Source organism: Anas acuta, chromosome 3 (genome assembly GCF_963932015.1).
Source record: "Anas acuta chromosome 3, bAnaAcu1.1, whole genome shotgun sequence".
Lineage (NCBI taxonomy): Eukaryota > Metazoa > Chordata > Aves > Anseriformes > Anatidae > Anas > Anas acuta.
The window spans coordinates 5,149,169-5,162,424 of record NC_088981.1 but is presented as its reverse complement, the minus strand read 5'-3'; the positions used below and the strand labels follow the sequence as shown (position 1 = coordinate 5,162,424).

Below are 13,256 nucleotides of genomic sequence, written 5' to 3'. Positions count from 1 at the left end.
GGGACACAAGAAGGTGAACTGACACCCCTTCCACTGCACAGGGAGACCAGGAAGGCATCTGGACCTCTACAAGGGGTGCCATTTGATTTTCTGGACTGTTTCTTAGGAAACAGAGGTGCCACAGGACCTCAGTGCCTTGTCTATAAAATGGAGAGCATTCCTGTGCCCGTCTTGTCACACTGGTGTGTGGCTTAGTGTATCCATCCACCGAGGAGCAGCTGAGGGATTGAGCCACCAAATGCCACCAAGGCAGAGAAACACTCACACCATCATCGTGTGGGCTTTGCACAGCTGGGCTGAAGGTGAAATGAAGGAATTTGGTGTCAGACTCTCTACTCCAGTCACCAATAGTGTCCTTCAGCAGGGATTTGAGGACAAAGCAAATGGAAAGGATAAAGAAGAAATGAGATGGAGTTTCTCCTGTTCCTACCTTAGACACACTGCGGGATAATGGCTTACAGAGCAAGGGATCAGCTTTGTGTGAGTGCGTGAGCTGGAGTCCATCAGCACCGTGGCTGCTCAGGTAAGGGAGCTTCAAGACAAATCCGGAATAGAGGATACTTTTAATATTTGTAGCATTTTAAAATGTTCCCACTGTAAAACCACTTTTTCACTGGAAGACTCTTAGGCAGATATTTATAAAGAGTTCTTGTATCATATTTGGAGATTAAATTCAGTCCTAAGTCATAAGGTATTGGTTTTATGTTAGCCTTCCCATATATTCGACTGTATTTCCCTTAATACTTAGTAACTGCTGTGTTTTTTTCTTGTGGAGGGAACTTTTCAAGTTAGTTGCATTTATCAAAAGGACAGAAAAAAAGTGGGTACAGTCAATGTTCTAGTAAAATACTTTTGTCCTCAGAACACCATCGTTTGCCATGCAGCATAGCAGTGCCATAAAATTCAGCCACTTAGTCTCATACATAGTCTTGCAGTTTGCATGTAAAACAACTGCCTCTTGGCTATACCCCTGGCCCATAAAACCGCACATCAGCCACTGCTGTGGGTTTCCCAGGAAAAAAGTGCACGCACACATAGTTGAACAACAAAAAAAAAAAAGTGTACACACACATACTTGAACGAGGTAGTACTGAGTTAGCGTCGTTGACTCACTGTCCCCAAGCTCCATCCCACTAAAAAATGAGTGTTTTATATCCATGGGGAGTTTCATAGTAAGAGAAACTCGCTACGTGGTATACTTAATGCATTAAAAGACATTCTGATTTGGAAGAACTACGCGTGCATGCAGATGCACAGACATATGCCTTTATCTTCTAGACCAAGGGTCTTGTGGTCATGCCTAGTCCATGTTTTTGATAAGTAAAATAAATCGGACTCCTTCATGTCTGCATCAATAAGCAGGTTTAAGAACAGGTGACAACAAAGCAGCTTGGACTCTCACTGGGAAATAAATGCTAGGTAAAGAGAAAGTTGCACCTCAATGTGAAGACAGTCATCAGATTATTACGAAGGAGGACAAAAAGAGGAGATGATGATGATGAGTTACAGAGCCCAAATTCAAAGGAGTTTATGTCAATTTTTGGTAGCTAAGTAGCTGTAAAGACTACCAAGTATTTTCTTAAGATTACTAAACATATTAGCTGATAATTGTTAATATCTGTCCATGAAAATTAACCCCGTACAACAGAGCAATTTAATTACTGCAAATCCACGTTGGCAGAAAAAGAGTTCTGGTTTTTGTATCACTTGGCTGAGCTAAGTAAATGAAAACACGGGATATTTGGTTGATCCTCCACAAAGCTTTTGGGACATGATGTGATCAGAGAGGAACAGGACAGTCTTGTGATTAGTTCTGAATGGCGAGAGTCCCATGCACTAAACTGGGCTTATGAACTATGCTACTTCCAACCCTGGTTGTGGCACGTATTTGCTGTGGTGGGCAGCGAAGCCCCATGAGATGAGACTAATCCCCTTGGCCTATTTTGTCCATTTGGACATGGAGGAGAGGCTCTGGCAACATAGGCATGCAGTGCCTGCAGCAATACATAAATAAACAGTTTAGGAATGAACCTGAACAAACCCTGATGGTTTTTTGCTCAAATGAGGGTGATGTGGAAAGCTCTTACCCAAACCCCATGCATCACAACACATTTCGCTCCTCTCACCACGCTGGCAGACCCAATCAGCCCAGTAATCTTATCCACCCTGCTAAACCCAACCATTAATTTCTGCTGAAGACGTACTCCCACAGAGGCACAGAGGAAATATGCTCAAAGCGTCCCAAGCCAGCATCGTGCCATTGCCCTAAAGGAGCAACCCCATTAGCAGAGCCTCTGCTATATTCAACCCAGACTTCCTAACAGTATCACATCATAAAACCATCATGCATCTGGCCCAGATTTAAGGCACAGTTGGCAGTATTTGATACAAGAAAGAAACCAAGGACTGAATTAGTATCCCATGAGGTTGTTTTTTTTCAAGTCACAGATGAAGTGCAGAGCCATGTGGAGAAGTCCTCCATACGCCTACTAACCCTTCCCAAACGAAAGAAGGGCTGTCTAGGTTTTATGTTCTTTGAAAATACCACTTCATTACCGCCCCTTTACTTGTTGCCAGGAGAGGTTAACGAAATTACTGAGGGATGAAACATACTTGAAACATTCTTTCTGGATCATCAAACAGGATTAGCGTATGAATTACACTCGGCGGTGCAGCACACCTGAAGGAGACGGGGCTGGTGGGACTGCACGCTCCCCCGTCCGTCGCCTGTGTTAACAAGGACAAAGCGCAGTGCGTGGGGTGTGTGCATGCACGCGTGGCTTGTTGGCTACCAGCTGGAGCCTTTGGAGGGGAAGGAGAGGCAGAAACCAACCAAACCAAAGCACTTGCTGCCCAGGGCTGCCTGAACCATGGCGCTGCACTTCGCTGCTCCTGACACGGAGTCTCGCTTTTGGCAGAGGCTTGGCCAGTGCTAGTCTGGCCGTGCCATGAGCGTGGTGCATGCAGCTAGAAATCCCCAACGCACACCTGAAGGGACTTGCCTCGCTGCCGGCACACGAGGTAAGGAGGCAGGCCAGGTGAGCGCCACACGCTCTGGGGAAGCTTGTCTCTCCAGGACTTAACTCCTCACCAGCAAAGTCCGCGCTCCTTTGCAGCCTACTGACATGACAACCACCAGTTAAACCTTCAGCAGTGAGTAGTTCGCCCTGTCTTCTCCTAGCTAGTGTGGTGTTTCCAGCTCCTCACCAGGTAAACACTCTTCCTACTGAATAGTTCAATAAACTGCACGGATTATCCAGAGCTTGCACAGTTCATGTGGCACAGGATGCCATCGGTCTTTGCTCTGCCAGTGGCCCAGGCAGGCGCAGCTGCCTCATTTATTCTTACCAGTGTTTTGGGGTGGTAATTTTTTTTTTCTGATTTTTCTTGTCACTTTTCACTAATGGGTTACAAAAATAAAGCTTTGCACATATCTGTGCTTAAGAAGAACAATCTTTCATGTAAAACACATTTTATAACATCACATAGATCAGAACCCAAAGCTGCTGCTGCAGAACGAGATGGCACGAAGGGTTTCTTCTTTCGGGCCAGTATTTCTGGTAGGCACCTGAAAACCAAGCCAGCAGAAGCAAGAGCCTGCACTGTGTTCAGTCAGCACTATTCCCTGTGTGCTGAGGCATATTTGGGTTTGGAGCAGGGAGTTTGTAAATTCAGCACAGGAGAAAAAAAAATGACTTTCACAAAGGTGGCATACACGACTTAGCAAGGGGTGGTTCCACCCTCAGCAGCATCACCTCAACCAGCGGCTGGACTTTTCAAGTTGAACAGCACATCCACCAGCCATTGCTTTGAGATATGTGTGGGGGAGAAATACCTGCCAGCTGCAGCGATTTTTGTCTGTAAACGTTCATTTGTGAGTGGAACTGGGCTGCTCCAGCTGCAAGGACCCCGTGCAGCCTCCATCCTTCGTACCGAACGCCCACCTCTCCATGGCGATGTGCAACACGGAGAGGAGGAAACAGTAAAACAAATGCAGCCAGTGTCACACCGTCCTCTTCAGGATAGGGATTGTCTTTCATATGCATGTATACAGCGCCCAGCATCAAAAAGATCCCAAACCATGCTCTGAGTCCTAAGACTGCACTGTAATAGCAATTACTTGATTTCAGAGGTTTAATTCAGGTGCAACAGCCATCCGGTGCTGCCAGACGAGCTATTGCAAATTGCTGCTGTCCACTGAGACAAGACGAATGTTGATTAATCTACAGCATTTTTTACTGTCTTGTGTTTTTTTAATATCTCACTTCTGATCTCTACTTAATGGCCTAGCAAGTTCCCTTGCTGGTTAGAGTTATTTAGACCGCCCTAGCAGCCCAAAGCATTTATGGTCAGTGTAATTTAAATCTCTTTGTTATAGTCCTAGGAATCTCCTGAAAATAGAAAGTAAAACTAATGGGAAACACAAATGTTTTATAGATTATACGCATGTCTTTAAGATGTAGTAGCCAGCTAAGCAGAAGGTAGGGGAAAAAAGCAGAGATCAAAATCTAGGTCAGAACAAATGCTGGGCAAGAGCCCATGCTGTCAAGTCCCTGGCCTCCCTCAAGAGAAAGAATGAAAAGAATATTTTTATTTTTTTTAAAGGCGGAATAATGGTCTTTTCAAACATCCTATGTTCGTAAAAAAGACATTTCAGAAATGCCATTGCTCCATCCGTTTCTAGGACAACCACTGTTACCACTAATTTTACAGGTGCTTCGTCACCTGTGCTGCAGAGCAAAGTCCGCAAACTGCAGCCCAGCCAGCTCCGTCTGGATGTGAGGAAAAACTTCCCTTCCACCCTCAACCACTGCAATTAGTACCAAGCTACACACACGGAGCAGCCGGGCACCAGCACCCCCCTTTGCCGTGCCTGCTGCTGCCCGGGGCTGGAGGCTCCCCGGAGTGCCAGCGCTGGCCTTGCAGGTGAGGGGACGGCAGCCGCGGCCGTTTCAGACTGGGGTTAATGCTTGGCTGAAGTCACGTCCTTAGGCTACACTTCTCAAATGTGGCAGCGTAATTTTAAAAGCCTCACTTTGAGAAGTAACTTAAGCACTTAAATGGTAAGTCTGAGTGGCTTACAGTGAGATTTACACCCGCAACTGCCTTTGGTTCCCCTTGACGTGGCTCCAGCCACTTCACTTGTCCCACTGAGCCACCAGAGCTCCTGGGCAGGGACTGCTGCCTCTTGCCCCATGGTGGGTTTTCACTTCATGCCTAAATCCCTGGCCCCTCTGGGTTCCAGCACGTTCGAGGTAAGAGCTGCCCTTTTTATTGAGGGGCTGATGCTGCGATCCTTACGGAGCTCCCTTAGCTCGAGAATGATTAGGCACCAAGACGGGCTGCTCTGCCTTGGCTTTCGAAAGCAGAGTGGGGATATGTGACCTGACACAAAATACCAGCATTTATGAGAGGAACTGGCCACAGTGTGAGCATAAGAACATACCAACGTCGTAGCTCCCCACCCTTTGATCTTGGTGCTTTAATGATTAATTAGTGCTAAAGTACTGGAAAAATACCTCACTGGAGGCAGTTTAAGCTTCTCTTTGTATAGATAAAAACTGCGATTCACATAAAAGGATAACCCGGAAATGCAAGACAGAGAGGGTGAGATTAAAGCACAAGCCTCTGTTCACATGCAGATGTTTGCCCAACAGGACAAATTGGAGAATCTGTTGGGCTTTAGGGAGCGTTTCCATTAAACTGCCTACATTTTCCATCACATTGCAAGGAAGGCTGACTGTCAGTGCAGAGGGAAATCTGTCCCTTAGAAAGGTGCGTATGTGTTTGAGGAGATTTGAGCTTTAAAGAAACATCACATCCTATGGCAGTTTGCAGAAAAGTAATCCTTGCCTCCAGCGTTTGAAAAGAAGCCATTTCCCCCTTCTGCTGTCGCAGCTGCGTGTGTAAATGTTTCCAAATATGCTTCGGGCTCTAAGTCCCACTACCACCAGTGCTCAAGACGAAGCATAACGTGGGAGGGAAAGCTTTTTCTTGCTCAATCCTGCAGAGTTTATGCATACCACACCAAAAAATCTGGTGCTGACCTTTTCAGAGGCAATGCACCCGGTTATACCACTGCTCTCCCCCTTCTTGTCTGGCCGACCGTGTACCTCTCTGGGTGCAAACGTTCAGGGATGCAGAAGAGGCCAAGACCAGACAATCTAACCAGCAATGGTTTATGTGCCTCCCCAGCCAAAAAAACAGGCAATGTGGAGAGTCCGTGACCCAAAGCTGACCACAGTGTGTCTTCTTTTAACAAGCTGTGGCTCACAGCCCACCGGCAAAGGGCTTGGGACAGGGCTGTGCCTCCAGGCTGGTCTTCCACTGCTGGCTGCTAGTGTGAGCAGTCACAGCTTCCCGGGGAGGAGCCGTGTGTGTGGCCAAACAGAGAGGGAGACCCTTCTGAAATGGAGTGATACACAGCTCTTGACCTGAGTCCAGCTCAGCCCTGAAAACACCTGGTTTATGGCACATCTATAACAGCACACTTGGAGACTGCTGCTCGCAAAGCGCTACTAAGCAAGTGGCGTTGACATTTTTCATGGAAAAAAAAAAATCAGGAAAGGTTTGTTTGGGTCTTCTAAATCGACAATTTTAAATGAAATGTTTGACTTGGACTCTATAGCAGTGAAGTGCTTTTGTGAAAGATGCCGTGCCACCACGTGCGGTTCGGACGCTGCCCCACCACCCCCCGTGAGTGCAGCCGGGCTGTGGGTCTCAGGGTTGGCACCGTGCGTCTTGGCACCCAAAGCCCAGCAGTGCAGAAGGACCAGGAGCACAAGGCACCAGGGCTGTAGTGCCATTCGGTTTGCTGGTGCACAACGAAATGCTGGGACACTTCCTGGGAATATTTTCTCCCTTTACATAATCTGTTCCATAAACACATCGCTGTAGCACAGTTGTGGTCTTCTGGGGAAGAAAACAAACGCTGACTTTCTCACAGGACAGACATTCCAGTTCTCAGTTCCCATTTGCCAGTGATTTTAGGATTCATTTCTCCATATATTCGATGTTTCCATCCATAGCAAGGGTGTGGGATAACCCTTAATTGATTCGCTTTGAGATCATCACATCAAAGCTGCCCTTGAAGTACAGATCATTAGCGTTGTATTGGCAGAAAGCAGATTTTAATATTAACTAGCAGAGCTACTGGAAGTGCTCTTGGTGGAACCTGAAAGGCAGAAGAATTGGCCAGGCTTTGCATTCATTACGAAAAATTGAAGCTGAGCACAGGTCCGGTAAGAGGGCAGGCAGCTAAGCCTCGGAGGTGAATCACAGCCCATGGTTAGGTAGCCCAGGGGCAAGGCCAAATGCATTATTATACACCCGCGTCACATGAAACAGGAAAATTGTTTTATGGTTTTGACATCCAAAACCACTTGGCTTTAGATGAATTCCACACAACCCCCAAATTGAATCGAAATCTGAGGTAGGAATACAGAATTCATAGCCTGTGTAATGACAGATCTCTGCTCCCAGAGCTTTGATCCTGTCCTGGGTAAGCTGAAGGGAAAGGTTGGTATAAATAGCGTTAGCTACAAGAGAAGAACTCCAGCGAGGAGGATTTCTGAGCACGCAATGTCAGTTGTGTTATGGGTTTTGGAGAGCAAGGATCCCGTCCTTCCCCAAAGCAGGACATGTACCTGGGCAGGGCAGAAACCCAAGGCCACTGATCTCAGGGTCCTCGCCTGCACCCCGAACTGCCACTCCTCGGGCATGGCAGACACCAGGCTGTCTGCTCAGCCACAGGCATAGGGGATAAGGCAGCATGCATGCATCTGCTTGCAGGTATCTGTCTTTGTCCCTTCTTTTCTTCTCCTCCCTCAGTTCTACCTTGGTCCCAAGACTTTGTCCCTCCAACCTGTCAAAAAACAAATTTCAGCTTGAATGATGAAAATGTCAGCATTTGCTAAAGACGTGAAAAAAGGATGCCTGAAAAGTCTGGAAATAGGCCCCCTCGAAGACCCTTATGTACACAGCAGCAGCAGCTATAGCTCGCAAAATTGGATGAGATGTGCAGGCTGGAAAATGCAATGCACTGCAAGGCAAGCAAAGCAAGCAAGTCCAGGAGAGGGTACAGGGAGATACAGAGTTACAGGCAACATCAGCTGGGCAAGGACCTCTGTCATTCACCTCCAGGAGCAGCAGCCACCTCCAAGCCTGGTTAACGCTCTACGAAAGCAGAAGGTGCCCGTACAGACTGCGCAGAGTGTGCTCACCTTGCCCCGCCAGCTCAGGGCTGCTTGTGGTCATCAGGAAGACCCTGAGCGTGGCTCCACTTCCAGCTGCCCTCCAGCACAAGGAGCCTCCCGGCCCTTTGGAACAGAGGGGGCCAGCATCAGCCCCCATGCTCAGCGTCTCTGCCGCGAGGCCACCCAGCCCCAGCTCCTCCTGGTAGCTCCATCTGGGTGGGATCTGAACCTGGGGTCCAGGGGAAAGCTTGAAGTCTGGCGAATGCCTCATCCTGCTGGATTTCAAAGAGGACAGCTCTGCAGGGCTGGGAGTCGATGCTGAAAACAGGTCACTGCTAATAGAACACAAATGCTTTGCCCTAAAATAGTGAGCAGTGCTTACAGAACTGGAGTGAACAGAGACAACGCTTCTTAATTCAGCTCTCAGTGTTGTTTACCCCTTAGGATATCCCAACAATGTTTCCTTCCAGGGGTAACTACGAGGAGATATCCACACATCTGCCTGGCTTGCGAGGATGTCAGGAGAAAAGCTCCCAACAAAGAGCCATATCTCACCTCACACCCTAAATGGAGAAAGCCTCCGGGCATTGGCATACCTTTGTGAGGAGCAAATTCCTAAGTCAAGGGCTCTCTGCACAGGAACACCCTATCCTCCAGCACCGGCACATTTAATCCCCAGCCCCATCAGGCAGCACTTCCCACCACCCACAGGTCCGGGGTGATGGAGTGATCCCGTTAGCTCCTCGTGCCAGTGAAGCTCAGCCCCAGAGCAGCGCAGCGAAATTCAAAGAGCTCCAGGTGCGCCTGTGACACGCGGGCAAATTTTGCAGCCCTGCAGTTCCCCAACTCCGTCTCTCAAAGGCGAAAAAAGGAAAAAAAAAAAAGGAAAAAAAAAAGTGATTGCGTGGTTAGCACATCCAAGGAGCACTCTGACACCTCTAACTGTAAGCCTGGGACCACTCACTATTTCACTGTTTTTCTTTTCTGGACTTAATAAACCGGGATCTGCCGGTATTGTCACAAATCCAAACTCTGATCCTTTAGCTCAGTTTTGCAGTTCTGGTGTCACATATTCTATGTGTCCTTGTGTGCTTCCTTGACGTGACTTTATTTGAATAGTTCCTTTTCTTGTGCTGGTTATCTTCAAGAGATTTATCAGAACAATCCAGGCTGGTTCTGTAAAGGAATACTAGTAAGGCAAGATAGCCGTTCTGCTGTATTTGGATGGGGTTGGTATCCATATTCATTTATTTTTTTAGGCTCAATCCAAAATGAAAGGCAACTCCTGCCCTATTTCGGAGGGATAGAGGAGTAAAATAGAAAAATAATTCCAGAAGCTGACATGGACCCAAACCTGCACTGCAGAACCAGGGCTCATTTTTTCTGGTGGGGGACTCTGGAGTGTCTGAAAACTACGGAAGGAAAGAAACCCAAACCCACTGAGACCGAAACCAGCTCCTGGGTGGACCCAAGGTGGTGTGGCCACTGCAGGCATCTCCTCGCCAGCACCACATCTCAGCGTGTCGGAGAGCTCAGCAGCAACCCACCAGAAGCTGTGATGGGCTACCCAAAAGTCCAAAAGGCAGGAGGAGAACCAGATGTCGGCGGGGAGGAGCGCTCTCCCTTTGGGTTGCCGCAGGCGGACAGGTTCGGTGACTGTTTCATTTGCTTTTCCCTGGCCCCCGCATGCCAGGTGCTGCCCCTCCTAACCCTCCTCTGTCCCCATGGTGGGGCACCCCATCCTGCCTTCCTGCACAACTGCGCGAGCAGCTTCTGCACTTTCATCAAGAGAAGAAAGACGATCTCATGGCCGCGGGGAAGGATTAGAGGCTGGTATCTGAGTCCTATTTCGGGCTACGCTGTTGGGCAAATCATTTAAACTTTCCATACTTCCTTGTGTAGAAACTTTACATTTGGAGAGGAGGAAATCAGCGCGCTTCCTTCCCCCTTTGAATTAAGTATGTGTCAATTCTTTGTGAGATGCAAAGGGATGGAAAGCCCACACAAACACGCCTGCAGATGCTTTTCTCGGGATTCTATAGCTAGAGGGTCCCATTGACATGCAAATGCCAGGCCCTTCCCAATTACACACGGTTCTCCTTCCTACACCTCGGATAACCTAAGCTAAAGGAAGCGGAGTCTGTATGGAAATAACCATCCCCTTCCAAACTTCACCTATTACAACTGGTACCTGTAAGTGCACCTGGGGAGGCCTTGCTGACTGCACACCCCTGTGTGACACGACGCCAGAGGGGAGTGCCTCCTGCCACGGGAGCACTCGGGGGACCTCACGGCCGTAACCCGCCCCCGGGCTGGCAGTGGAGGCGCAGAGGCACGGCCTCTGGGCATGAAGGGAGCCGCCACAGCCTGGTAAAGCTGCTGCTTCCCACCTCCAGCTCTGGCGGTGAGCTTGGACGTAGCAGAGGCTGCAGCCTGCCTGCAGGAACCCCGCGGTAGGAAGCTCGTAGCAGGAGAAAATCTGGCTTTCTGTCTGCTGTCATTGAAGCTGGGTCAGAAAACTGGATTTGCGTGCACGTGCATCTAAAACACAAAGCCGGGATGTGGATGCAGCTCTGCCCATCCCATCTTAACCCTCCTCAAGAATCCAGCTAACAAAATCACTTCTGGTCCAACCCAGCCCTTCAGGGTGTGGGGGCACTGGCCCCAATTTATCAAAGGAAAGCCCCCGCTGTTTTGCAAAACCCAGGCTTATTTCTCCCTACTGGTGTCCCATTTCAGCTACAGAAAATTGCTGTCTAAAGGTGCAAATACCATTTTTTGTCAGTGTATCAACAAACAATGCACACTTGCAGCTCGTTTAATTAAAGGGGCTAATTTCCTTCAATTGTCTGTTCAGGCATCGCACAGGTGTTCTGTTTCGGAGCGTATTAGTACACGGTGCTCTGAGCCTAAAAGCTAATTTTTAACTTAACCTAATAATGTCAGAAATAATGACCCGTGATTACTGCCTTGTGAATCAGACCCTATGATACTTAAAATAATTAGCATCAAAGCCTAACTGGTAGCTTGCTAAATTCATTATCAGCCATAAACCATCAGCGCTGAGCCCAACTTTATACTGAATGCTGGCGCGGGCTCCCCCCGCCTCTTGGAGGCAGCTTTTTAACACGTTAAATTTAGAAATGTAGTTACCAATCCAGGGTTACCAATCCTGCATGTGTGCCACAGAGCAGAACAAGCAAACGCCGGTCCCTGAGAGCTAAATGCAATTTCCTGTGTCATCTGCTGAGCCCAAGCTGAGATCTGAAGCTCAGTCTATGCTTGAACCTTCTCCAGGTGCTCAGCTTTCCTGATGTAGATCTGCCTGACAAATGACAACAACAACAAAGGCCCCAAAACAAGCTGATGATCTGGAGAATTTCCTCCTCGCATCCAGGGAAGTTCAGAGAAGAAAATCTCTCGGCTGGGATGTGCACCTGATAATACCTTCTCACAAGCGTTCCCACCCACAAAACAAATAGCAAAACCCGTTGGCTTTGGGGTGTAAACCAAATTAGAAACAGGGCTGGGAAACCTACCAAATACCCACAAGGAGTTTGGCTAAAGGACTCCGATGCTCCTGAATATTTGACTTGTTCTCCCACTAAAATCACGGCGAGTCCAAAGCCTAAGGAGTCACTTGCTTTAAAATGCTATGTCAGGCCTTCAAGCCTGTTTGGAAGTTTGTGAAAATTTTGTCCTGATGCTATTAAAAAAAAATCTTCAATCACAACCACTTTGAATGCCAGAGGTCCCTAATGTCCCAGCTCTCCTATTCATCCCAGCTGCCCCATTACCACAGCCCTTTACGAGTGAGTCCCTGTAAGACCAGTCACGGCCAGCAGCTGGGAGAACAATCACTAAGGAAAAAAAAAATATCCTGGACCGAAGAGGTTAGAAAATATTTTTGGTGGTTGATCATGATCCTGGAGGTCACTGCTGCTTTGGTTAGGGCCTAGCATTGCCAAGCAGGCTGTGCTGCAGAAGGCTCTTGGAGCTCCCTTGAGTTCATGGAAGATCCCAGAGGAGGTTTTATATGATTATGAGTGTTTCCAATATTCACTCTGGACTATTAGATTTTTATTTCGTTTCTATTGTTAATTACATTTTTGACTACCCTTTAGCTGTACTGGGAGACATTTTTTTTGCAAGATCGTTAAATAAACCAGTAAAAATAAAGTGCTTTGCTGTTAAGTGAAATGACTCTGTTAAGCTTTCATCTCTTTTCTCCTCTCTTAAGACTTTGGGCTTTTTTCAATAATTTACATTCTTTTTTTCCAGCAAGAAAAAAGAGAAGAATGGAGGGGGAAAGAAGCAGATGAGAGTCACTGTCTAACCTTTTTTTTTTTTTTTTTTTGACAGAAAGCAGGTACCTCTGTACAGATAGGTCATTAGCATCTCAGAAAATTGTCCAGCTGTTTTGTTGTTTGTTGTGAGGAGCTGCGGCCAGTGCTGCTTTACAGGTGGCAGCTGCTGGAAAAGCATCTCTCCCCGGGCCCATTCGTTCCCTGGTGTCATAGGGGGAATCCTGGAAGCCAGGCTCTGTGCCCACCTCTGGTTTTGTCCCAGGCTGACATGAGGTGAGAGCTTCTGCTAAGGCTAACACGTAATGAATGTGAAAACGACAACTGCTGTATGGTCCCTTCTGGTTTGGTTTTGGTTTTGCCCTTGCTTTCGGTTTTGTTCTCGTTTTTGTATTTTAATCCTGTGGCCATTTAGCCTGATTTGAGTGCTAGAGCACCGATAATTGCAAACAAGCTGACGGCCCCCTGACAGTGTCCAGGGCTCCTGGCCAGCGCCTCCCGCACAGCCCCAGCTGCTCTGAGGCTTCCTTCCCTCCAGACCCATCTTCTGCGACGCCTCTCGGCCAAGCAGCTCCTCCACCTTCCTTGCTATTAGGTGGAGCTTGGAGCACTTCACCTGCCCTTGCAAGTCGGCGAGCAATAAGCCTGCAGCTCCCTGCGGGGCTCCAAAACCTCCCGCGAGGGTGGAGCAGGAAGAGGCTCCTGCCATCCTCCTGCCAGCTGCCGCGGGAGAGGTGCAGCCAAGGAATGGCAGCCG

The 13,256-nt window shown here is 48.1% G+C and overlaps 1 long non-coding RNA gene across 1 annotated transcript in view; it reads left to right on the top strand.

Moving 5' to 3' along the window:
• LOC137853240 (uncharacterized) overlaps positions 1–12,763 on the top strand; it is a 91,335-nt gene extending 78,572 nt beyond the window's left edge. Inside the window, exons 14-16 of the long non-coding RNA XR_011094345.1 lie at positions 107–322; positions 486–523; positions 11,493–12,763. This is a non-coding gene — a long non-coding RNA (uncharacterized lncRNA). The remainder of the gene's footprint in view (positions 1–106; positions 323–485; positions 524–11,492) is intronic.
• The last annotated feature ends 493 nt before the right edge of the window (positions 12,764–13,256 follow it).